The 25,465-nt window shown below is 50.6% G+C and overlaps 1 pseudogene; it reads left to right on the top strand.

Moving 5' to 3' along the window:
- The first annotated feature begins 1,751 nt into the window (after nt 1-1,751).
- LOC138418927 (cell adhesion molecule CEACAM7-like) lies at nt 1,752-17,521 on the top strand (annotated as a pseudogene).
- Nucleotides 17,522-25,465: the final 7,944 nt, after the last annotated feature.

Raw genomic sequence — 25,465 nt, 5'->3', positions numbered from 1 at the left:
ACCGGCTTCATGGAAGACAATTGCGGAATGGTGGAGATGATTTTTGGATAATTCAAGTGCGTTACAATTACTGTGCACCTATACCTATTATTATTACATCAGCTTCACCTCAGGTCATTAGGCGTTAGGCCCCAGGGGACTCCTCCTCTAATAGACCCTCAGAGCCCACTCCTGGGTGCTCACACTACCCTGCCCAACCTTCTAGGGGCCTATGGGCACCCATGCCAGCTCCCATCCCTGCCTGAAACCACCCATGGGAAAGATCACAGTGACCACACAAAGATCAGCCAGGCTGACAGAGGAGGCCCTGGAATGGCAAGGAGGACCTGGACAGTTTCTGAACCAAGGCTCAGGCAACAGACACACAGAGGGAGAGTCTCCCAGAACTTGCCCCGAGGACCAGGGAGCCCAGAGTCAGCCCACCCTCAGCACCAGGTTCCTCTCTTCCCAGGACACACAGGAAAGCTTTCCCTTCTTACCTGCCAACTGCAGCTCCTCCTGACACCCGGTTCTGGGTCTCTGTTCCTGGAGAAGGCAATGGCAACCCACTTCAGTATTCTTGCCTGGAGAATCCTGTGGATGGAGGAGCCTGGTGGGCTTCTGCCCATAGGGTCGCACTGAGTCGGACACAACTGAAGAGAATTAGCACGCATGCATGCATTGGAGAAGGCAATGGCAACCCACTCCAGTACTCTTGCCTGGAGTGTCCCAGGGAGGGAGGATCCTGCTGGGCTGCTGTCTATGGGGTCGCACTGAGTCACACATGACTGAAGTGTCTTAGCAGCAGCAACAGCAGCAGTCCATGAAAACAGACGCCAGGCTGGTGACAAGCTAAGGTAGAGGCCAGGTCCCCTCTCCAGTCATCACTCACGTGACCCCTTTCTCGCCTCCAGGTCAGGGTGACCTTCAGGAGGGTCCAATATCTGCAATCTTCCCAGATATTTGAGAACAACAGGAAGACCCTGGGCATCCAGCTGGGTTTCTGTGTCACAGGAACAATTACCCCCAAAATTTGGAAACCCCTGCATCTGTGATTGTGCTGAGAGACCCCAGACCAAAGCACAGCAGAGGCCAGCACTGGGGTGGGTGGGGAGGCCTAACCGCTGTTCTGGGGTCTCAGCCAGGCTGGGCAAGCGTGTCACCTGGCGGCTGCTGAAACAGCATTTCTAAGGTGTCACCTGGGGGTTCGCAGTCTTCATGAAGCTCCACAGGTGATTCCCACGCACCGTGGGGAGGACGTCCCTGTGACAAGCGTTCCTGATGCACCCCCCGCCCCCAGGCTCCTCCTCTGAAGGGAAAAGCCAGAGGGGATGAGGGAGGGCTGTCGGGGAGGCTGAGTGTGCATCTGATCCAGACCAGCTGGGACCCCGGATCCAGACACCCAAAGATTGTGCGTTTCCAGACAAGGGTGTGTGTGTGCGTGTGTGTGTATAGATGTGTGTGTATCTAGGTGTCTGTGTGTAGCTGAGATGTAGGTATGTGTGAGTAGGGTGTGTCGGGGGGTGTTGTGTGTAGGTGTGTGTAGTAGTGTGTGTAGGTGGAGAATCACTGCTCTAGAAGGCAGAGGACTCAGCAGAGTTCAGGGAATAGAAATACACACAGAGGGGGAAGGGGGAGGAGGGCCACGAGGGAGGGAAGGAGGAGAGGGGAGGCAGGGGAGGGGCCTGGGCAGAGACCACGCCCCTGGGCCACGTAATGCAGGGAAATGCTCCTGCCCCCGGAGGAAGCCCAGCACAGAGCAGTAAGGACAGCAGAGCTCACACAAGGATGCAGGGCTTGTGAGCGTTTCTGGAGAGGAAGTTCTCACAGAGAGAGGGACACAGCAGACGCAGGCACCATGGAGTCCCCGTCAGGCCCTGCAAGCAGGCAGCATGTCCCCTGGAGCAGGCTCCTGGTGGCAGGTGAGAGGGGACAGTGTTCAGGGAGGGGGCAGAGACTGGAGAAAAGGGACTGGCTGGTCCCTGGGGGAGACAGGGCTCTGAGAGGGGACAGAGGGCTTCTGTTCAGGGTGAGGGCAGAGGACAGCGGACAGGGGAGGGAGGGGGCTCAGCCACAGGGGACTCTGCATGAGCTAGAACTGGTGAGGGGCGGGAGGACTCAACTGCTGTAGGTTTTATGTGTAATTCTTCACTGAGCAGTAACTGTTGAAGACTGATGATGATAATAATTATTTCTATCTGAGTGTCACTACAGAAAAAGACATACCTGGGACAGTAAACACTGTCCTTATCCAGCACCCTTAGAAACTGACAAATAAACACCACGCTGTGGAATTCCCGGGAACTCTCCTTCCTTCATCCCCAGGTACTAATGTCTGGAGCCTGGTCCAGGCCCTGGGTTTCAAGCAGGATCAGACAAGCCCCTGCCCTCACGGAGCCCGCACTCTGTGGGGAGGAAGACACACAAGCAGAGAGACGGAGGGTGTGCTGGCAGGTGCTATGGGCGTCACGAAGGAACCCAAGCAGAAAAGGGTCAGCAGTGAGCACACAGGGTCTTTACAGCAGCTGGTCGTTGTGGGGTCATCTCCCAAGAGGCCCTGAGTGTGAGCAGGCGTGTGAGGGCAGCAAGGGAGTGAGCCAGGGGACAGCTGGGGAAGCAGAGGAAAAAACAAGGGGCTGAAGTGACTGGGGGTCATGCTGCTGAATTTGAACCACACACACACATACATGCACACACACCCACACTAAGGCTGAGGGATGAAGAGACCAGCTCAGGACCCAGGGCACCATTTTCCCATCCCCCACGCAGGTCACAATATTAACTGATTTCTCTCTCTTCCCTCCTAGTCTCACTCTTAAATTTCTGGACCCCGCCCACCGCTACACAGCTCACTGTTGAAACCGTGCCCCCCCTGCTGCAGAAGGGTCGGATGTTTTTCTACTTGCCCACAACGTGACAAAGAATGCTCTAGACTATTCCTGGCACAGAGGAGAAAGGGTAGACAACGCCCAGCTAATTGCATCGTATAGGGTAGATAATAATGCAACTACCAATGGGTCTGTTTACAGCGGATGGGAGACACTTTACCCCAACGGAACCGTGCTGTTCCAGAACGTCACCCAGAAAGACACAGGATCCTACACGCTGCTCATTACAAAGAATGATTTGAAGATAGAAAGACAGACTGGACACCTCAAGATACACCGTGAGTGCTTCCTCTCTGACCTCGAGGTGTTTGGCAGGCGGGGGCGGGGATGGAGTGTTGCGGCTGAATTCTGTTCACAGGGACTGACAGCCCCGGAAGTTGCCCCCATCCCCCTCTGCATTATGTCCCGTGTTGGGGTTTGAACATTCAGTGCAGGACACACACTGTGGAGACAAACTCCAAAGCGTCAGAAATGCTTCCAGGAAGCCAGGCCCTGCAGACAGTGTGCAGAGAGAAGGACGGGCTGATGGAGGGACTCAGCAGAGGGACAGCACTCTCAGTCCAGCCCCCTGGCCCCTCCCTGTGACCAGGACCCTGAGGAAGACCACGCAGGACTCAGGGAAGACCCTGGCCTGAGGGCCCTAGGGATCCTCACAGAGAAGCTCAGCCCCAGGAAGCCCCTCCCAGACCCTGTCCCAGGGCTCCTGCCTCCAGTGACACTGGGAAGCCTGTGCCAAATCCCGAGGCTCATATCCACACAGGGGCACAGCCTGGTCCTACTCCTGAGACTGGGCATGGAGAGCACACAGGTACATGGTCCCCAGGAATCAACCAAATGCCCAGGGGGACTTGGAGACGCCAGAGAAATCTCAGCACCCCCAGAGAAGATTGGAGGAAGGAAGACTCTCCTGGCAGCTCCTCGACCCGAGGGTGCCGCCCAGGGAGCTCTCTCCCGAGGCTGGTTGATGAAACCAGGAGAGACGCCAGGTGGTCTCTGAATCCCACCCAGGTCTGTCCACCACTAAACGCTGCTGCACAATCGACCCCCGAGGAAGCCTATGCTTCTCCCAGACATAGAGCAGGTGGCCTCACACTCTGAGCTCATGTCCCCATGCATTCGTCTTGCCATACACAAGCGTGCCTTCTTTAAAGACTCTGTCTGGCTGAGAGGCGAAGGATGCCAGTTTTGTTTGAAGCTGCTTCTAGAGGAGGCTAAGGTATAAAGGGAAAGTGTTAGTCACTCAATCACGTCCCACTCTTTGCTACCCCGTGTGCTATAGCCCAGCAAGTTCCGCTGTCCTTGGAATTCTCCAGGAAAGAATACTGACTGGGTAGCAATTCCCATCTCCAGGGGATCTTCCCAACCCAGGAATTGAGCCCAGGTCTCCTGCACTGGCAGGCAGATTCTTTACTGTCTGAGCCACCAGGGAGGCTCAGGGCAATGTTCTGTCTGTTATCTGCACAGCGGTGCTACCCTCACCCGTCATCATCAGCAATAACTCCAACCCCAGGGAGCTCGAGGGCACTGTGGTGTTAACATGTGGATCTGAGACCCAGAACACCTCCTACATGTGGTGGATCAACAATCAGAGTCTCCCGAAGGGCACCAGGCTGGAACTGTCCAAGGACAAGAGGACTCTCACAGTAGTCGCCGTGACAAGGAATGACACAGGACCCTATGTGTGTGAAGCCCGGAACCCAGTGAGTGTCAGCCGCAGTGACCCATTCACCCTGGATGTCCTCTGTGAGTAACCTCTGTTTCTAGGTGACCTGAGCTGCCCACCCAAATGCACGTTGCCAGAGGCCAATAAACACCCATCCCTCTCAGGTCTGAGTACATGGGCCATCACCCCTGGACACCCAGACTGGACGTGACTTCTTGTCCCAGGCAAGTCCAAGCAGGTTCACCTTGTATGAAGCCAGGGAGGGGATGGACTGCTCTGTGTTGGTGGCTGAGGATCACCAGAATAAGATGGGAGAAACGAATTAATGTCAGACTCACAATGAGTGAGCATGAAGGGTAATGATTGCAAATTTTTCAGACAAGCGTGTGAACAGCTCAGAAGGACCCAGGGGCCCAGTACAGACGAGGAACTTCCCTTCCCTCTGATTGCACCACGTGTTGCGTTCTGCTCTTTGCTCCAAATGGTCCGGACACCCCACCACTTCCCCCTCAGACTCCTCTGACCACCCAGAGGGTACCTCAAGCTCTTCTGCCACACAGCCTCTCACCCAGCCACACAGCGCTCCCGGCTTGTCAGTGTGAAGCCCCGGCAATGCGCCCAGGCTCTCTATCGCCAATCACAACATTTACTCTCAGGTCCTGCACTCCCTGTCTGGCCTGGATAGCACCACAGTCAGAAAACCAAGGTTCCCAGGGCTGATAGCACAGAGCTGTCCAGTACTAGAGTGTTGTCCCAGCAACCAGGCAAGGGTCCCCCTGGCGTGATCTGGGGGTCAGAGATGTGCAATCGTCTCTTTCCCGTTGTCACCTGGACAAAGACCCAGGGCCTGCCTCACAATCGCCTTTACATAGGTCACTGGGCCCCAAGACTGCGGAGGGAGCAAGACCCAGGCACCCTCACCCACTCTCAGTAGTCACCCCTCTCTCTCTACACAGCTCCAGGGGCACGGCCCTCCCTCCAAGCCAGCAACGCCACAGTCACAGAACACGAGGGCCCCGTGATCCTGACCTGCCTCGCAGATGAGAATGGGGTCTCCATACGCTGATTCTTCAAAGGCCAGAGTCTCCTCCTCCTCACAGAGAGGATGACACTGTCCTCAGACAAGAACACCCTCACCATAGACCCCGTCAGCAGAGAGGATGCCGGGGATTATCAGTGTGAGGCCTTCAACAGGGGCAGCTCCAGCAGAAGCGACCCCCTCAGGCTGCGTGTGACCTGTGAGTGGCCATCATCGCCTCCTGCCTTAGTCGTTCAGTGGTGTCCAACTCTTTGTGACACCACGGACTTGAGCTCACTAGGCTACTCTGTCCATGGGATTTCCCAGGCAAGAATCCTGGAGCGGGGTGCCATTCGCTACTCCAGGGGATCATCCTGACCCAAGGATGGAACCCGAGTCTACTGCACTGCAGGCCCTCTTCCCGTATAGGCCACCAGGGAAGCCCATTTTAACCTGGATAACCTTCCTTTATTAATTCTACCAACAATTAGCCTATCATCTCATTTCCTCCACTTCAAGCAATTGGAACGTGTACTGTCTCTCCCCTCCTCACCCCCTGAGTTCTCCTGGCCCTCTGCTGTGAAGCCTCGTTGCCAAGACCGCTGGAAGCAGCGCTAAAATCAGTCCCTGGGAATTCCTGGGCAGCCCAGCGGTGAAGACTCCACCTTCCACTGCAGAGGTTGCCATGACCTCCTCGAGGGGATCTTCCCCACCCGGGACTGGGTCCCTGTGTCCTATGTCTCCTGATTGGCAGGTGGGATCGTTACCACTAGTGCCTGCTGGGAAGCCCTGGTGAGTCACAAAGGCTAACCCTCCTCTTTCTTAAGTGCACCGTGGTGTGCGGTATGCACTCTATAGAGCTGTGTGAATACGCGCCCCAGTGAAGGTGGGATCACAGCAGACGAGTTCAAGCAGGAAGTGTCCGCATGCTAGCTGGCACTGCTGTGACTGCGGGCTTGCCGGCACACTAGACTCCACGTCCCTCCCCCTGTCTTTCTTGGTTGCGCCGTCGTCTTTACAGTGGAAGTGACGCCATTTCTCCCCAGGATGGGCGGTGGTCGTGTGTGGTGAGAGATGGGGGCCCCGAGGACTGTAATTTGCGCAACATAAACGCCTACGACTGTGTGTTGTCTGTTGGTCGGTTAGGTCTCTGGTTTGCAGTGCTCTCACGGCCTCTAGTTTCTCACTGAAATTTCCTCTGACTGCCACATCCATCATTGAAAGCTGGGTGTTGTCGTGTCACTGTTGTGACCGAGCTGTTTCTCCCCTCGATGCTGTCCATTTTGATTCACAAATCTGGTGCTATGTTGTTAGGTGCATGATGCTTATAATTGTTCGATTTCCTTGGTGAATGAAACGTTTCTTGATATGTAAGGTCTTACTTTGTGTCTTGTAGGCTTTTTTGGTTTAGAGATTATTGTATCAGACACTCATACAGCCACCACAATTCTCTTTTTATTACTATTTGCATAGAATATCTTTTTCCAACCTTACTTCAACCTTCTATGTCTTTGTATCTAAAGTGAGTCCCTTGAAGAGAGTGTAGAGATGGGTCATAATTTTAACCCCTTCTGTCAACTTCTGCCTTTAATTTGAAGATTGAGGCTATCGATGAGTCAGATACTTCTGATAGGAAAGAGCATCTGCGTCTCACTACTTGGTATTTGTGCTACATGCTTTATTCATTAATTCCTCTATTTCTTCCTCTTTGGTAGTTAAGTGATTTCCTTTCTTAGGTGTCATTTTGAGACTATCTTTCCCTTTCCGCATATATTTCAGTTCTTTTCTTAGGGGCTAACTTGAAGATGACAATTAATATCTTAAACATGTATCTATCTAGTTGAAATATCAACTAGATTCTATGATGCATAAGACAAATGAGATGCTCCTATACATCTCCATCCCCCCGATTTTATACGCCTATTGTCATCAATTTCAGCCATCCTTATACAGTGTGTGTCCATTATATAGATTTATAAATATTGTTCCATGAAATATCTTTGAAATGAGAAAGAAAAGCAAGCGATTGCAAGAAAGACAAAAATATTGGCTTAAATGAGATAGCTACCTTGGATCACTCTTAGCACTGTTCTTTTTTCTTTAATTAATTTTTTTATTGAAGGATAATTGCTTTACAGAATTTTGTTGTTTTCTGTCAAACCTCAACATGAATCAGCCATAGGTGTACATTTACCCCTCCCTTTGGAACCTCCCTCCCCACCCCCTATAGGCTGACACACAGCCGCTGTCTGAGTTTCCTGAGCCATACAGCAAAGTCCCGTTGGCTATCTGTTTTACATACGGTAACGCAAGTTTCCATGTTACTCTTTCCACGCGTCTCACCCTCTCCTCCCCTCTCCCCGTGTCCATAAGTTGATTCTCTGTGTCTGTTTCTCCATTGCTGCCCTGTAAGTAAACTCTTCAGGACCATGTTTCTAGATTCCGTATATATGCGTTAGAATACGGTATTTATCATTCTTTTTCTGGCTTACTTCCCTCTGTATAATAGGTTCTAGGTCCATCCACCTCATTAGAACTGACTCAAAGGCGTTCCTTTTTGTGGCTGAGGTTACTCCATTGTGTCTATGTACCACAATTTCTTTATCCATTGATCACTCAATGGACATCTAGGTTGCTTCCATGTTCCAGCTCTTGTGAATAGTGCTGCAGTGAACAATGGGTTACAGCTGTCTTTTTCAGTTTTGGTTTCCTTGGGGTATGTGCCCAGCAGTGGGATTGCTGGGCCATATGTTGGTTTTATTCCTAGTGTTTTAAGGAGTCTCCATTCTGTCTTCCATAGTGGCTGTATCAATTTACATTCCCACCAACAGTACAAGAGCATTCCCTTTTCTCCACACCCTCTCCAACATTTATTGTTTGTCGACTTTTTGATGATGGCCATTCTGACTGGTGTGAAGTGATATCTCATTGTAGTTTTGATTTGCATTCCTTTAGGACTGAGGCATGTTGAGCTTCTTTTCATGTGTTTGTTAGCCATCTCTATGCAACCTAGACAGCATATTCAAAAGCAGAGATATTACTTTGCCATAAAGGTCTGTCTAGTCAAGGCTATGGTTTTTCCTGTGGTCATGTATGGATGTGAGAGTTGGACTGTGAAGAAAGCTAAGCGCCTAAGAATTGATTCTTTTCAACTGTGGTGTTGGAGAAGACTCTTGAGAGTCCCTTGGACTTCAAGGAGATCCAACCAGTCCATTCTGAAGGAGATCAGCCCTGGGTGTTCATTAGAAGGAATGATGCTAAAGCTGAAACTCCAGTACCTGGCCACCTCATGCGAAAAGTTGACTCATTGGAAAAGACTCTGATGCTGGGAGGGATTGGGGGCAGGAGGAGAACGGACAACAGAGGATGAGATGGCTGGATGGCAGCACTGACTCAATGGACGTGAGTCTGAGTGAACTCCGGGAGTTGGTGATGGACTGGGAGGCCTGGCATGCTGCAATTCATGGGGTCGCAAAGAGTCGGACATGAATGAACATCTGAACTGACTGACTGACTGATGTCTTCTTTGAAGAATTGTCTGTTTAGTTCTTTTTCCCACTTTCTGATTGGGGTGGGTTTTTTTTCTGGTATTGAGTTGTATGAGCTGCTTGTATATTTTGGAACTTAATCCTTTGTCAGTTATTTAATTTGCTATTATTTTTTCCCATTCTGAGAGTTGTATTCTCACCTTGCTTGTAGTTTCAATTGCTGTTCATAAGCTTTTAAGTTTAATCAGGTCCCACTTGTTTATTTTTGTTTTGATTTCCATGACTCTAGGAGGTGGGTCATAGAGGATCTTGCTTTGGTTTATGTCATCAAGTGTTCTGCCTATGTTTTCCTCTAAGAGTTTTATAGTTTCTGGTCTTATATTAAAGTCTTTAATCCATTTTGAGTATGTCTTTGTGTGTGGTGTTAGGAATTCTTCTAATTTCATTCTTTTACCTGTTGCTGTCCAGTTTTCCCAGCACCATTTATTGAAGAGGCTGTCTTTGCCCCATTCTGTATTCTTGCCTTCTTTGTAAAAGAAAAAGTGTACACATAGGTGCCTGTGTTTGTTTGGGGGCTTTCTGTCTTGTTTCATTGACCTGTTTTCTTTCTATGTATGGTCCTGGCACACAAAAAATTACGTTTTTTTGTGCCACTACCGTGCTGTCTTGATGACTGTAGCTTTGTAGTATAATCTGAAGTCAGGAAGGTTGATTCCTCCTGCTCCATTCTTCCTTTTCAAAACTGCTTTGGCTATTTGGGGTCTTTTGTGTTTTCATATGAATTATGAAATTTTTTGTTCTAGTTCTGTGGAAAATGTCATTGGTAGTTTGACAGGGATCACATGGAATCTGTAGATTGCATTTGGTAGTATCATCATGTTCACAATATTGATTCTTCCTACCCAGGAACATGGAGTATCTCTCCATCTGTTTCTGTCGTCTTTGATTTCTTTCATTAGTGTCTTATACTTTTCTGTGTACAGTTCTTTTGTCTCCTTAGGTAAGTTTATTCCTAGATATTTAATTCTTTTTGTTGGAATGATGAATGGGATTGATTCCTTAATTTCTCTTTCTGATTTTTCAATGTTAGTTTATAGAAATGCAAGTGGTTTCTGGGAAAAGGCAATGGCACTCCACTCCAGTACTCTTGCCTGAAAATCCAATGGACGGAGGAGGCTGGTAGGCTGCAGTCCATGGGGTCGCTGAGAGTTGGACATGACTCAGTGACTTCTCTTTCACTTTTCACTTTCATGCATTGGAGAAGGAAATGGCAATCCACTCCAGTGTTCTTGCCTGGAGAATCCCAGGGACGGTGGAGCCTGGTGGGCTGCCGTCTATGGGGTCACACAAGGTCGGACACAACTGAAGCGACTTGGCAGCAGTAGCAGCAGCAGTGGTTTCTGTGTACTGATTTTTTATTTCTAACTTTGCTAAATTCACTGATTAATAATTTTCTGATAGTGTCTTTATGGTTTGCTATGTACATTATCCTGTCATCTGCAAACAGTGAGAGCTTTACTTCTTCTTTTCCCATCTGTATTGTCTGTTTTAACCTCTCCTTTTTCGTTTCCAATTTTGTTGATTTGATTCTTCTTTTTTTTTCCTTGATGAGTCTGGCTAAAAGTTTGTCAATTTTGTTTATTTTCTCAAAGAACGACCTTTTAGTGTTATTCCTCTTTACTATTGTTTCTTTCATTTCTTTTTCATTTATTTCTGCTTGGATCTTGTTGATTTATTTCCTTCTACTACTTTTCGGGGTTTTATGTTCTTCTTTTCCCAGTTGTTTTAGATGTAAAGTTGGGTAGTCTATTCAATGTTTTTCTTGTTTCTTGAGGTAGGATTGTACTGCTATCAACTTCCCTCTGAGAACTGGTTTTGGATTATAAGTGACTATTATGAAAACTATATGGCAATAAAATGGATAACCTGGAAGAAATGGACAGATTCTTAGAAAAGTTCAGTCTTCCTGACTCAACCAGGAAGAAATAGAAATCACAAACAACCCCATTACAAGCACTGAAATTGCAGCTGTGATTAAGAAAATCTACCAAAATAGAAAAGTCCAGGACCAAATGGCTTCACAAGAGCATTCTATCAAACATTTAGAGAAGAGTGAATGCCTATCCTTCTAAAACTCTTTCAAAAAATTGCAGAGGAAGCAACACTTCCAAATTCATTCTATGAGGCCATCATTACTCTGATACCAAAACCAGACAAAGACAACACTAAAAAAGAACACTATGGGCCAATATCACTGATGGACAGAGACGCAGAAATCCTCAACAGAATTTTAGCAAACAGAATTCAGCAACACATCAAGAAGTTCGTAAGCCATGATCAGGTTGGGTTTATTCCAGTGATGCAAGGATTCTTCAATATATGCTAAGCAATCAATGTGATATATCATATTAACAAATTGAAAGATAAAAACCATGTGATCATCTCAATAGATGCAGAAGAAGCCTTTGACAAAATTCAGCACCCATTTATGATGACAACTCTTCAAAAAATGGGCATAGAAGGAACCTACCTCAACACAGAAAAGGCCATATATGAGAAGCCTACAGCAAACATTATTCTCAATGGTGAAAAACTGAAAGGATTCCCCCTAAGATCAAAATCAAGACAAGGGTGTCCACTTCCAGCACTATTATTCAGCATCGATCTGGAAGTCCTAGCTACAGCAGTCAGAGAAGAGAAAGAAATAAAAGGAATCCAGATGGGAAAGGAAGTAAAGCTCTCACTGGAATGTATTTTTCCATCCTCTCACTTTCAGTCTGCCTGTGTCTTTAGGTCTGAAGTGGGTTTCTGGTGGACCGCGTATATATGGGTCTTGTGTTTGCATCCATTCAGCCAGTGTGTCTTTGGTTGGAGCTGCCACCGATCAGCTGTTTCGCTGTCCGCGTCCGTGTTCTGCGTGGATCTGTATATTCTTTTCCGCTGGATAGGTCCTCCTCTCCACTCTCAGCTGGTGTTCTGCATGCACTTCTGTCTCTGAAGGTGTGTTCCTGATGCATCTGTGGAGAGAGACGTACTCCACGTCCCCCACCTTGGTCTTCTCCTGACCGCTGTTCTTTATACATTCCTGTGGCTTTGAGTTACTGTCCAGTGTTTGAACAGTCATCTTAAAGGATCCTCTTTACGTTTCATATGAGGCACGTCTCCAAGGAATGAACTCCCTTGACTGTTGTTTATCCATGGAAGTCTTAATTTGAGCTTCATTGAAGAAGACTTTTTCTGTACATTGCTTTCCTGGTTGAAATCTTCCATGTAGGACTTAATTCAGTCATCCCAATATCTTCTGGCCCCCGTCTCTGATGTGAAATTTGCTTTTCACCTTGTTGAAGATCCACTGTGTGTGATAAGGCACTTCTCTCTTGCAGCTTTAATCATTTCCTCTTTCCCTCAGTATTTCAGCAATTTGACTAAATTGTGTCACAACATCTGTATCGTGAAAGATTCTTTCGTGGAGTTCTAAACCACCCTTGATAGGTAATCTCCCATCTAGCTTGGAAAGCTTTAAGACATTAATTTTAAACATTTTTTTCACTGCTTTTCTCTCTGTCTTCTACTTCCAAAACTGCCATTCTGCACATTTGTCCACGTGATGGAGTTCTGCATAATACTTTGCCTGGAGTCACCAGTCCTCATTTTTTTTTTCCTTCCTAATCCCCAGTCTGAATAATTTGTTTTGTTTTTTTTTTCCGCCACGTTCATGGATTCTTTCTTTTACCTGCTCGAATGTGCTGAGGAATCACCCTTCCAAGTTATTGTTTTCACTTCTTATACTTCAGCTCAAAATTTTCTTCAACCCTGTTTAAATAATTTAACAACAAGGAAGAAAACATCTTTCTTGAGAAGCAGGTTCTCCTTAGACCTGCCCAGTATGGAGACAGCCATCCCCTCACACTGAGGACTCCAGTGCTTTAGACGTGGACCTTGATTATCTAGCTAGCTGAGTCAGTCTCAGACAAGCACATTAGGAGTGGAAACCAGAACAGAGAGGAGGCTAGTTTTGGACCCTGAGAAGGAAGGCTCATCCCACGGAGCTCTCAGGTGGGATTAGCCAAGGAACTGGACTTGTCCTCAAGTTTGATGTCCCCTCTTCCCTCTCTAGGGGCTTCACAGGTGGGGCTAGTGGTAAAGAACCAAAGAACCTGCCTGCCAGTGCTAATCCCAGAGACTAAGAGATGCAGGTTCGATGCCTGGGTGGGGAAGATCCCCTGGAGGAGGAAATGGCAACTCACTCCAGTATTCTTACCTGGAGAATTCCATGGACAGAGGCAACTGTCCAAGAGATCTGGAAACACAGGCGAAGGTCATGCTTTTCGGTAGTCAGTCCCTACCTCTGAGAAATCCCATGAGCATTCCAGTCCAGGTGCAAACAGATCAGGTGACATGGGGACACGCATCCAGTGGTCAGTGAATTGATGAGCGGAGTTTACGGCTCCCTGAGAAGGGGGTGCTGCCCCTCACAATCAGCAGTGTCAGGACAGGATACAGGATCCCCCCAGTGTAGAGTCTCCCCACCATCAGAGTCTGCAGATGAGACCCCAGCTCCCCAGCTGGGCACTCTAAGTGACCCTCAGCACCTCTACACCTTCCCTGGTGATTTCTCAGGAAGTGGGTGTGTAATGAAAGCAAATGATGAGGATGTGGTCTCCTTTCAGAGCCTGTAGAACAATGTGTCCAATTAATTGTTCAAAACTTAGCTCATCTTGTCGTAGTTTGGTTACTATTTGTGAGAGTTGTTGGACTGTGGGCAGCACACTGGATCTTGTGCCTCAGTTTCCTCATCTGTAAACCTGGAGAAGAACACCTGTATGTTAGGGCTGTTCAGAGGCTGTTCACCAGGAAGTTGATGAGATTAAAATCCTTCCCTGGGTCCCTCCACAGAGTCAGCACGCAAGAAACATTTTCACTGGTGATATTTTGGTTTTCAACAGGGTGGTTTTTGACTGTAAAGCCAAACAACTTGCTTGCATTTTGTTGCACCCGCTACTAGTTCTGTGGCTTCCGGTGATCTTCTGAACTACTGTGTGTCTCAGATCTGTGTGTACAGTGGGGATGACAGCCCCTCCCTCATGCGGACGGAAAGAGCTGGGTGTGAAGGATTTCCCCCTGTGCCAGTCGCACAGGAGGAGCTGGAAACATTGGCTCATATGATTAACCAGTCAGTGTTAGTGGACTGGAGAGGACCTGCCCTCCACCACCCACAATAGTGATGGAAAGAAAAAATCAGAGGGCGGGGGCATAATGTGAGATGAAAAGAGTCCTTCAGAGGAAAATGAACAGGACATGGAATTGGCTACCGTGAGAGAATGGAGAGTTAGAGCAAGTCCAGGGCTTCAAATCTGAATAAGAGGAAAATGATGCAACCACGTGCGGTGGGAGAGTTGGGAGGACACTGTGATGACAAAACATGCAACCACACGGGGCTCAGAGCATTTCCTTCCTCCTAACCAGGCCCTCCCGTCAGACTCCTCTGGGTGTTCCCTCCAGTGAACTCGGAGCTCATTTCCCCTCTCTCTTCCTCTTCTGCTCTCAGGGCAAGAAAACAGCCGAGCCCTCGGTGTGGGGGCCATTACTGGCATCGTGATTGGGGTCCTGCTTGTGCTGACGCCGCTGGCTGTCCTGGGGCGTTTGATTTTCCTTCACAGGTACAGTGGCATTCCCAGATGCTGCTGCTGCCCCAGGTTGACCCTAGTCCTAGAGGAGGGACACCCCATCCTCCAATTTCTGGCCTGGATCTCCAGGACCTCCCCACTTCCCCATGGATATTCTCTCTTGTACTTCAGATCCTGCCTCACCTGGTATTGACCTGTGGGAGCTTCCTTAACACCATCATCATATATTTTGTTATTTAGTCGCGAAGTTGTGTCCATCTCTTTTGCCACTCCATGGACTCCTGTGTCCATGGAATTTCCAGGCAGGAAAACTGGAGTGGGTTGCCAATTGCTTCCCCAGGGAATCTTACTGACCTAGGGATCGAACCCGCGTCTCCTGCATTGGCAAGCGGATTCTTTACCTCTGAGCCACCAGGGAAGCCTCATTTATCAGTCAACAGAATTAAGACCCCTCCATGTCCTAGTTCCCTATATGTAGGCTGGCAGGTAGTAAGCACTCAGAAAAAGATATCTCTTCCTGTATATTTAAATCCAGCTACTCTATGAGGGGCAGTCACAGGGCCAGGATCTGAGGGGCATCCTGACCAAGGTCACGCTTGGCTAGAGAGTGGAAGTCTGGACAGGCCAGGTGTGGTCAAACGCCCCCAGCTGGCAGATACGTTAACAACAGCCCCGGATCATGAGACAGAACATCGTGCCAGGTCAGCGGGTGGTGGGATGTCTTTACACTTCAGGTCCAGGTGATGGAGACAGAGGACAAGGCCGCTGTCACATTTCAGCAGCTCCTGGGTGAGGGCAGGGGGCCACAGCAGCGACACTGCCCTCAGTGAGACCCCAGAGTCGCTGGCTTCCCTTTCCTCCCCAGGCACTGGCCCTGCTCTCTCCATAAGCATGGTGCATCCACTCAGACAGAGCTTTGGATGGATAGATGCCTTTCCCAGAGCCCTGGTCCCTTCAGTGGCCACTTTCTTCTGAACCTTTTAGCCTATGGTCCTGTCCCTCTGGACTCAGGGCAAATACGGCTTCTAAGGACTTTCCTCAGCTTCCTTGCTGGGCCCTCCCCTCTAAGCGGCCTTGGTGGAGAAAGGAGGTGTCCAGCCCCTGCTTGGACATGGGGTCCCATGTTCTAGCACCAAAGCCTTGACCTCCTTCTACACTCCTCACAAATATGCATGTTTTTCTTTCCTAACCCCGGCTGCCTGCACAACAGAGGGAAGTGGCCACCAGCGTCCACCTCAGGTGAGTGTCTGTTCAGCCCAGCACAACGGGGCGCCCCGAGCAGGCCCTGCCCTGTCTGTTCCTGCCTGCCTCCCCCAGGGTCTCTGGCCCTTTCTCTGGGGCTTCAGCACAGGGGACCCCGACTGGCTAGTCTGCTTGTCCTGTGGCTTATAATCCTGGGAGGCTCCTCGCCCTCACTGGGGCCTGAAATTGCCAGTGTCTCTCCTTGGTGGGGCTCTTTCTTCCATGGTTCACCAGAAGGTGGACTCTCAGCCTCTCCTGAGAGAATGGGCTAAGGTTCCTCACATGCTCGTTGCTAACTCCTGTCTCCTCCCAGGACATGGTCCCTCTGGCAGCTCTGTCTCCCAGGTGAGTACATCCCTTCCTTGTCTCTTCTCCCCAGCGTCCCCGCTTCACAGGCTCAGGGCAGGGGGACTGTCCAACCCTGACGCACTGTGCAGACCCCTTTCACTTGAGGGTAGTTGAAAGTCGCTCAGTCGTGTCCAGCCTTTGTGATCCCATGGACTGTAGACCGCCAGGCTCCTCTGTCCATGGATTTCTCCAGGCAAGAATACTGGATTTGGTTACAATTGCCTTCTCCAGGAGATCTCCCTTACCCAGGGATCGAGCCTGGGTCTCCCGCATTGCAGGCAGATTATTTGCCTCTGAGCCACCAGGGAAGCTCGTAAGAGTAGTTAGGACATGGCAAGTCCCACCACCTGGGAGGTGGATGCACTTCAGGGACGTGACCACCCACCACATTATCCAGAGGTTGCTCTGGTCCCCTGACTTGACCTCAGGAGAACCTTGGAGTCGAGCCAAGAGGAGAGTGGGCACTGGATCATCAGTCAGGGGAGCCAGGCTAACAAGGGTGGGAAGCAGAGCCCAGACAGGATTTGGGGTGGGGGCAGCAGGCTTGGAGATGGCTGATCGGGAGAAATGACTCTCCTTCCCTCTCCTCTGATGCCTGCTTCCTCCATGCCCAGGCCTCCCGACCTGATGCCAGGCCTCCAGCTCCCACCTACCAGCTGACTGTGGGGATCCAAGTTCTGGTCCCATAAGCCCAAGGTGCAGAGGAAATGCCCCCTGCACAGCTGGCTGTGTTTGAAGGTCCAAGAAATAGCAGGAAAGATGGAAAGGGGGTGAAGGGGAGGTAGGTCTGAACCAAAAACCTCTGACCCAAACAGACCTTGGTGACCCAGGGCTGGGAAGTCCCTGGGGAGCCATCTGAGAAGGTTACATGAGCTTGGAGGCGTCGGTTTTCTTTTGCAGGAATTACTACGCCCCAACACAGACGTTTATCAGCCACAAAGCAGATGTGGGTCCTTAGTTCCTCCAGACACGTCTCCTTAATAGACTGTGGGAAAGAGCTTACCTGAGACCCAAGACCCGAGTGAGGTCAAGAGGAAGAGCCTGAGGCAGAGAACCAGCTCTGAGACCTGAGGCTATTCAGGAACCTGGGCCCAGGCTCAGGGTCCTCCTGGATGCCTGGAAACCCTGACAGGCTGCCCTGAACCCTGGGTGGACCAGAACTCAGGCTGCGATTCCCACAATGGGGGGAGGTCCCAACAGGGCAGCAGACTGGGCCCGTGACCCACGGTGGACCACCAGAGAGATCTGAATAAAGAGCACTTTCCTTATGGCTGGAAAATGTACTGCCCTTGCGTCCTGTCCAGCAAGAAATTCACCTGATTCTCTGCTCCGGTGTCTCCATGGTTCCTCAGGGAACGCATTAGCTCTAGTTACCTGGCCTCCCCATCTATTCCCTGGGGGAAAGGAAGGGGAAGATTGTGAGAATGGAGGGAGGGGGCATGCTAACAGGAAAGGAGGGTCACCAGACTCTTTGCAGCCACGTGGGCACTTGGCAGTCCTCACACTGCCCTGGGGTCCCAGGCACCTCCCAGTGCCTGCTCACCTGGCATGGGGTCTCTGGAGCATAGAACATGGTTTCATCTGAGACCCCAAGAACCTGAGTCAGGAAGGATGAGGCGCGGGTGAGACCATATTATGGGTGAGGCCCCTTTGCAGCCTCTTGGTGTCCTGAACCCTCTGGCCCTCCTGTCCAGGCCCTGCTAGCCCCAACTGGTGATGCCTTCAATGAATTTTTGTTGTTCAGTTGCTAAGTTGTGTCTGAGTATTTGGGACCCTGTGGACTGCAGCACGCCAGGCTTCCCTGTCCTTCACTATCCCCGGGAGTTTGCTTCAACTAACTCCACTGAGTTAGCAATGGCACAGGAACTTTTGTCTGTCCCCAGATACTGGATCCAGAATGCCTTCTCTCCATGGGTTTCCATTGTTTCCCTAAGGGCCTAGGCCCTGAGGACACTATTCCCTCTCATGGGACAGAGGAGCAATCAGAGTCAGCAAAGTAAAACGGACTCAGAAGCCATGCTCTGAGCAAGGCCCTCCCGGGAATTCCCCATGACCTCTGTCCACTTCCTGCTGCTTTCCACTTTGCTCTCCATTGTAAATTGTGAGTCTCCCCCAACCACACACACCCATATGTAAGCCTCAGGGCGGAGTTGCAGGCTCTACCTAAAAGTCAACCTGGCTACCACGGGAAAGGGCTCACCTGTCCCCTCCTCAACGTGTCCCGAGGGCCTCCCCACCCGGATCTCACCTGCAGCCTCCACCACACACCTGGGCTAGCGGTTCTCAGTCTCTCCCTGAGGCCCCTGTCGTAGGTGCTGTTCTCACATAGGTCCCTGGGGTAGGTGCCACACTCACACACATGTAGCAGGCGTGTGCACAGGGCACAGAACCCACGGAAGACAGGTGTGCCCTGCCAGTGGGCAGTGTCGTGTGTGCTGAGATGAGATGCGAGGCAGGAGAGACCGCCTGCAAAGCTTCCGGTCATGACAGGTCTACATTACTCCTTATTCCCCTGCACACAGTCTTGGATGAGACAAGGTGACACCTCTTGGTGTTCCTTATTGTTCTGTAACAAGTGACCACAATGTTAGTGGCACAAATCAAGGTGTCAATATGACCCTGTTCTGGATTCTACAGACAGTTCATTTCTTTGCCTTTCCAAGCTGTGAGGGGCTGCCTGCTTTCCTGGGTTCGTGGCCCCTTCCTCCATCTTCAAAGCCAGCAGTGGAGCATCTTGAAGCTCCCCAAGCTCTCCTTCCATCACCCCATCTCCTCTGGCTCTGCCCCTCCTGCCTTCCTCTTTCATTTATGAGGAATATTGTGAAAGTATTGCACTCAGCCCAAACATTCCCCACCGTAATCCTCAAGTCACCCCATCATATATCCCATTACCCCACCATAATCTCCCAGTCACGTGATCTGAATTTCATCTATAGGTTTCCTTCATCATGGGGCACATTTCTCGGATTGTGGGCTTGAAGTTTGGACATCTCTTAGGGTTCTGAGCTCTGCCTACCACTCCTCTCAAGGCTGGGGTCATCATCTTCCCTCACTGCCTTCTGGTCTGGGCAGCTTGGACTTTGTCTTGCTGATGTGGGGTCAAGTCCTGCCATGACGTCCACAGCAATCCCACTGACCCTGAGCCCTGAGATCGAGGCTAGTCCACACTCCCTGCAGCTCTCCCCACCTCTTCTTTCCTGCGAAGTGAAAGTTGCTCAGTCTGTCCAACTCTTTGCGACCCCATGGACTGTAACCCTCCAGGCACATCTGCCATGGGATTCTCCAGGCAGGAATAATGGAGTGGGTAGCCATTGCCATCTATGTAGGCTCATCAAACCCAGGTCTCCCGCATTGCAGGAAGGTACTTTACTGTCTGAGACACCACAGAAGCCTCTTCTTTTCTAGCAATGCCCAATTTTTCAGAATGAAAAGAAAGCAGATGTGACTCAAAGACCACAGCTCCCAAGTCTCCAGGTGACTTGTGTTCATCAGCACCATGGACAGTGTCTCTGCGGTGCTCAGCCCCTGGGCTGCGGCAAGAAGGGCTCAATGGGAAGTGATGGCTGGATATCCTGCCCATTTCTATTCTATGACAAAGATGAACATGGTAGAATGTGTCCAGGGATAACCCACTTTGCTCCAGTTTATGATTCGGGAGCACTTACTCCTGTCTGTGTATTAGTTGTAGCTACACCCATGATAACTCCTGGGTGAATGATCCTGCACCCGGAGGGGGTCCTCAAGGAGGCTGGGAACTAACTTTGTCCTCTCAGAGTATCTGCCCGTCACTGAGTGTCAGCTAACTGGCTTGTCTACAACTTGGAGGGAACGTTTCATGATTAAGTCCTGACCTTCGGTACCTGACCTTGGAGACAGCCATCACCTAGCCTGGAGGCCCGCTGAGCACAGCCTCCTGTTCCCTCATTCTCCAAATGATACCCCCTCACGCACGGAGCAAGGCTGACCAGAACACCTGGGCTACCCACCCAGCTCCTCCAGTATGAGCCTCAAGCCTGGTGTGAGAGCTTTTGCAATCTCTCCATGCTTCCAACAGATCAAGGGTCCTGCTGAAGAACAAGTGGGGCCTGAAGACCACTCTCCAAGGTAAATCGATCACCTGAGGGCTCTTCCATCTGCCTGTGAACCACAGGGAAGAGAAGTCATAGTCACCCCAAATTTCCTCATCTCCATAAATATACCATTGACAGGGGTAACTCTGACAGCCAAACCCAGCACTATACTTCCCAAGGGCTCAGGTCTAACCCATCCATCATCCCTAACACTCACACAAAATGCTCGAGATACCCAGTATAATGGTCCCCTGGGTCCCAGGGGCCTCCCCTATCTTCCATGGGGACAGACTCTGCAGGAAACACCCGGGCTCAGGTGCACCACCTGTGGAACCATGGTGTTTAAATGGAGCAGCAGAGGGAGCTACTGAGGGTATCTCAGGGGTCCTGGCATCTGGCCAACTACAAAGGCCCAGCCACAGGACTTCGTGAAAAGATGGATAGAAGGATGGGTAGGGGATAAAGGACGGAGGCGATGTGGGCAGAGAGATGGATGTATGGACACAGGTGCTGTCTCCTCACAGAATTTTCCCGTAAAGAGTGACGATGTTGGAAGTGAACATTTTCCTATACTCCCCGTGCAAACGCAGTTTGGTGGATACAGTGGCATTCAGTATGCACACAGGTTGACCAGGACTCCAGTTCTAAGAGGATCCCTGAGCTGGGAGCTTGGACATAGAAGGATTCACCTGTCTTGCTTCTGCTGAGTCCGCTGGCCAGCTCCAGGCCTGGTGCAGGGAGTTGCATACCTGTGTGTCTAATGAATGAGCCCCTGGATCATACTCCACAGGGGCCGAGATTTGTGGTGAGGATGTTCACTGCAGAGCAGATGGCCAGTGTGAAAGGCGAGATGCTCGCTAGTGGCTGTTCCAGACTGAAAACAAATTTGCAGTGAAGTCACCCCAATGGCAGAGCATGTCCTCAGCCTGTGGAAAATTAGTGTTTCAATGGTGTTCTGAATGTTTGAGAAAGAGGGACATGAAAAGAAGACCTGACAACTTCGGGAATAACATTTAATTCTGAACTACTCTTAGGAAACATTTTTATTTATTTATTTATTTCTGGCTGTACTGGGTCTTCATTGTTTTCCACCAGTTTTCTCTAGTGCTGTGAGCAGGGGCTACTGTTCGCTGCGATGAGCCAGCTTCTCTTCGCGGTGGTTTCTCTCCTCCCGAGTATGGGCGCTTGGCAAGCACACTTCAGTCGTTGCAGCTGATGGGCTCTAGAGCACAGACTCAGCAGTTCTGATGCATGGCCTTAGTTGCTCAGAAGCATGTGAAATCCTCCTGACCAGGGATGAAACCCATGTCCCATGCTTTTTCAGGCAGATTTCTTAGCCACCAGGAAAGTCCTCTAAACAATGCTTAACTTGTAGGTAGACACTGGATCATCATGGCCGCCTCACACAAGAGGTTTTCCTGGATACCTGCCGCCCACAAGTGTAGGGCCTCCTCAATATTCAACATTCCACCCCCGAGGTGTGCATCTTATCAGCTGATGAACCCGCGTGAATACATGAACATGACTCAGCTTCCGTAGCTTCCATTGGGGCTCACACTTGGCACCGTAACTTGCGTGAGTTTCAGCAAGTGATCATCAGCAGCATGGGCTTCCCCGGTGGCGCCGGGGTAAAGATCCTCCTGCCAATTCAGGAGACCAAGGTGTGATTTCTGGCTCAGGAAGATCTCCTGGAGAAGAAATGGCAACCCACTCCAGTGTTCTTGCCTGGGAAATCCCATGGATAGAGGAGCCTGGCGGGCTACAGTCTATGGGGTCACGGGAGAGTTGCACCTGATTTAGCAACTAGAACAACCGCAAAGTCAGGAAGAGTCCTGCTGCCCAAGTCACACCAGCAGGGCTAGTGAGGACAGAGCAGGTGGTTGTGAGTCATCAGGGCTAGTGAGTGCAGAGCAGGTGGTGTGAGTCTGTAAATTCAATAAGGATGACACACATCGCTTGTTTATTTACCCGTACTCAAATACAGAAACCTCATGTGTGGGGCGGCCATGATGATCCAGTGTCTACCTACAAGTTAAGCACTGTTTAGAGGACTTTCCTGGTGGCTCTGTGGGTAGGTATCCACTTGCCATAGCGCAAGACATGGGTTTCATCCTTGGTCAGGAGGATTTCACATGCTTCTGAGCAACTAAGGCCATGCGTCAGAACTGCAGACTCTGTGCTCTAGAGCCCACGAGCTACAACGCCTGAAGTGTGCTTGCCGAGAGCCCACGCTCGGGAGTAGAGAAGCCACCGCGATGAGAAGGCAGCGTATCGCAGTGAAGAGTAGCCCCTGCTCACCGCATTAGAGGAAACTGGTGGAAAACAATGAAGACCCAGTGCAGCCAGAAATAAATAAATAAATAAAAATGTTTCCTAAGAGTAGTTCAGAACTAAATGTTATTCCCGAAGTTGTCAGGTCTTCTTTTCATGTCCCTCTTTCTCAAACATTCAGAACACCATTGAAACACTAATTTTCCACAGGCTGAGGACATGCTCTGCCATTGGGGTGACTTCACTGCAAATTTGTTTTCAGTCTGGAACAGCCACTAGCGAGCATCTCGCCTTTCACACTGGCCATCTGCTCTGCAGTGAACATCCTCACCACAAATCTCGGCCCCCGTGGAGTATGATCCAGGGGCTCATTCATTAGACACACAGGTATGCAGCTCCCTGCACCAGGCCTGGAGCTGGCCGGTGGACTCAGCAGAAGCAAGACAGGTGAGTCCTTCCATGTCCAAGTTCCCAGCTTAGGGATCCTCTTAGAACTGGAGTGCTGGTCAACCTGTGTGTACACTGAATGCCACTGTATCCACTAAACTGCGTTTGCCTGGGGAGTATAGGAAAATGTTCATTTCCAACATCCTCACTCTTTACGGGAAAATTCTGTGAGGAGACAGCACCTGTGTCCATACATCCATCTCTCTGCCCACATCGCCTCCGTCCTTTATCCCCTACCCATCCTTCTATCCATCTCTTCACGAAGTCCTGTGGCTGTGCTTCTGTGGTTGGCCAGATGCCAGGACCCCTGAGATACCCTCAGTAGCTCCCTCTGCTGCTCCATTTAAACACCATGGTTCCACAGGTGGTGCACCTGAGCCCGGGTGATTCCTGCAGAGTCTGTCCCCAGGGAAGATAAGGGAGGCCCCTGGGACCCAGGGGACCATTATACTGGGTATCTCGAGCATTTTGCATGAGTGTTAGGGATGATGGATGGGTTAGACCTGAGCCCTTGGGAAGTATAGTGCTGGGTTTGGCTGTCAGAGTTACCCCTGTCAATGGTACATTTATGGAAAAGAGGAAGTTTGGTGTGACTGTGGAGCCCTAGTTCCTTCTCTTCCCTGGGGTTCACAGGCAGACAGATGAGCCCTCAGGTGACAGATTGTACCCTGGAGTCTGGTCTTCAGGCCCCACTTGTTCTTCAGCAGGACCCTTGCTCTGTTGGAAGCATGAAGAGCTGGCTAAAGCTCTAACACCAGGCTTGAGGCTCGGACTGGAGGAGCTGGGTGGGTAGCCCAGGCGTTCTGCTCAGCCTTGCTCTGTGGGGAAGGGGGTATCATTTGGAGAATGAGGGAACAGGAGGCTGTGCTCAGGGGGCCTCCAGGCTAGGTGATGGCCACGAGATTCTGCCACGAGAATCTCATGGCAGATGTGCCTGGAGGGTTCCAGTCCATGGGGTTGCAAAGAGGTGGACAGACTGAGCAACGTTCACTTCACAGGGAAGGAGAGGTGGGGAGAGCTGCAGGGAGTGTGGACTGGCCTCGATCTCCAGGGCTCAGGGCCAGTGAGATTGCTGTGGACGTCATGGCAGGACTTGACCGCACATCAGCATAACAAAGTCCAAGCTGCCCAGAGCAAATTGCAGTGAGGGAAGATGATGACCGCAGCCTTGAGAGGAGTGCTCAAACGAGCACAGAACCCTAAGAGATGTCCACAGCCTCAAGCCCACAATCCGAGAAACGTGCCCCATGATGAAGGAAACCTACAGACGAAATTCAGATCACGTGACTGCAAGATTATGGTGGGGTATATGGGAGATATGGTGGGGTGACTTGGAGATTATGGTGGGAAATGTATTGGGCTGAGTCAGTACATTCATAATGTTCTAAGGCAGGAGAGGCAGAGCCAGAGGAGACGGGGTGGTGGAAGGAGAGCTTGGGGAGCTTCAAGATGCTCCACTGCTGGCTTTGAAGATGGAGGAAGGGGCCACGAACCCAGGAAAGCAGGCAGCCTCTCACAGCTTGGAAAGGCAAAGAAATGAACTGTCTGTAGAATCCAGAAAGAACAGGGTCATACTGACACCTTGATTTGTGCCACTAACATTGTGGTCACTTGTTACAGAACAATAAGGAACACCAAGAGGTGTCACCTTGTCTCATCCAAGACTGTGTGCAGGGGGATGAGGAGTAATGTAGACCTCAGTCATGACCGGAAGCTTTGCAGGCGGTCTCTCCTGCCTGCCGTCTCATCTCAGCACACATGGCACTGGTACTGGCAGGGCACGCCTGTCTTCTGTGGGCTCTGTGCCCTGTGCACACGCCTGCTACATGTGTGTGAGTGTGGCGCCTACCCCAGGGACCTATATGAGAACAGCATCTATGACAGGGGCCTCAGGGAGAGACTGAGAACCGCTAGCCCAGGTGTGTGGTGGAGGCTGCAGGTGGGAAGGCCCTTGGGACTTTGAGGAGGGGACAGGTGAGCCCTTTGCCGTGGTAGCCAAGGTGGAGTTTTAGGCAGAGCCTGCACCTCCGCCCTGAAGCTTGTGTGTGTGTGTGTGTGTGTGTGTGTGTGTGTGTGTGTGTGTGAGGAGCAGGATCACGATCCGCACCAAAAAGCAGGGTGGGATCCAGCAGGAAGTGGACAGAGGTCATGGGGAGTTCCTGGGAGGACCTTGCTTAGAGCATGGCTTCTGAGTCCCTTTTACTTTGCTGACTCTGGTTGTTCCTCTGTCCCCTGAGAGGGAACGGTGTCCTCAGGGCCTAGGCCCTTAGGGAAACAATGGAAACCCATGGAGAGAAGGCATTCTGGATCCAGTATCTGGGGACAGACAAAAGTTCCTGTCCCATCGCTGACTCAGTGGACATTAGTTGAAGCAAACTCCAGGGGATAGTGAAGGACAGGGAAGCCCGGCGTGCTGCAGTCCAC

The sequence above is a fragment of the Ovis canadensis genome, chromosome 14 (assembly GCF_042477335.2).
Source record: "Ovis canadensis isolate MfBH-ARS-UI-01 breed Bighorn chromosome 14, ARS-UI_OviCan_v2, whole genome shotgun sequence".
Taxonomy (NCBI): Eukaryota; Metazoa; Chordata; class Mammalia; order Artiodactyla; family Bovidae; genus Ovis; species Ovis canadensis.
Note: the sequence above shows the minus strand (reverse complement) of the source record. Positions and strands in the feature narration are given on the sequence as shown.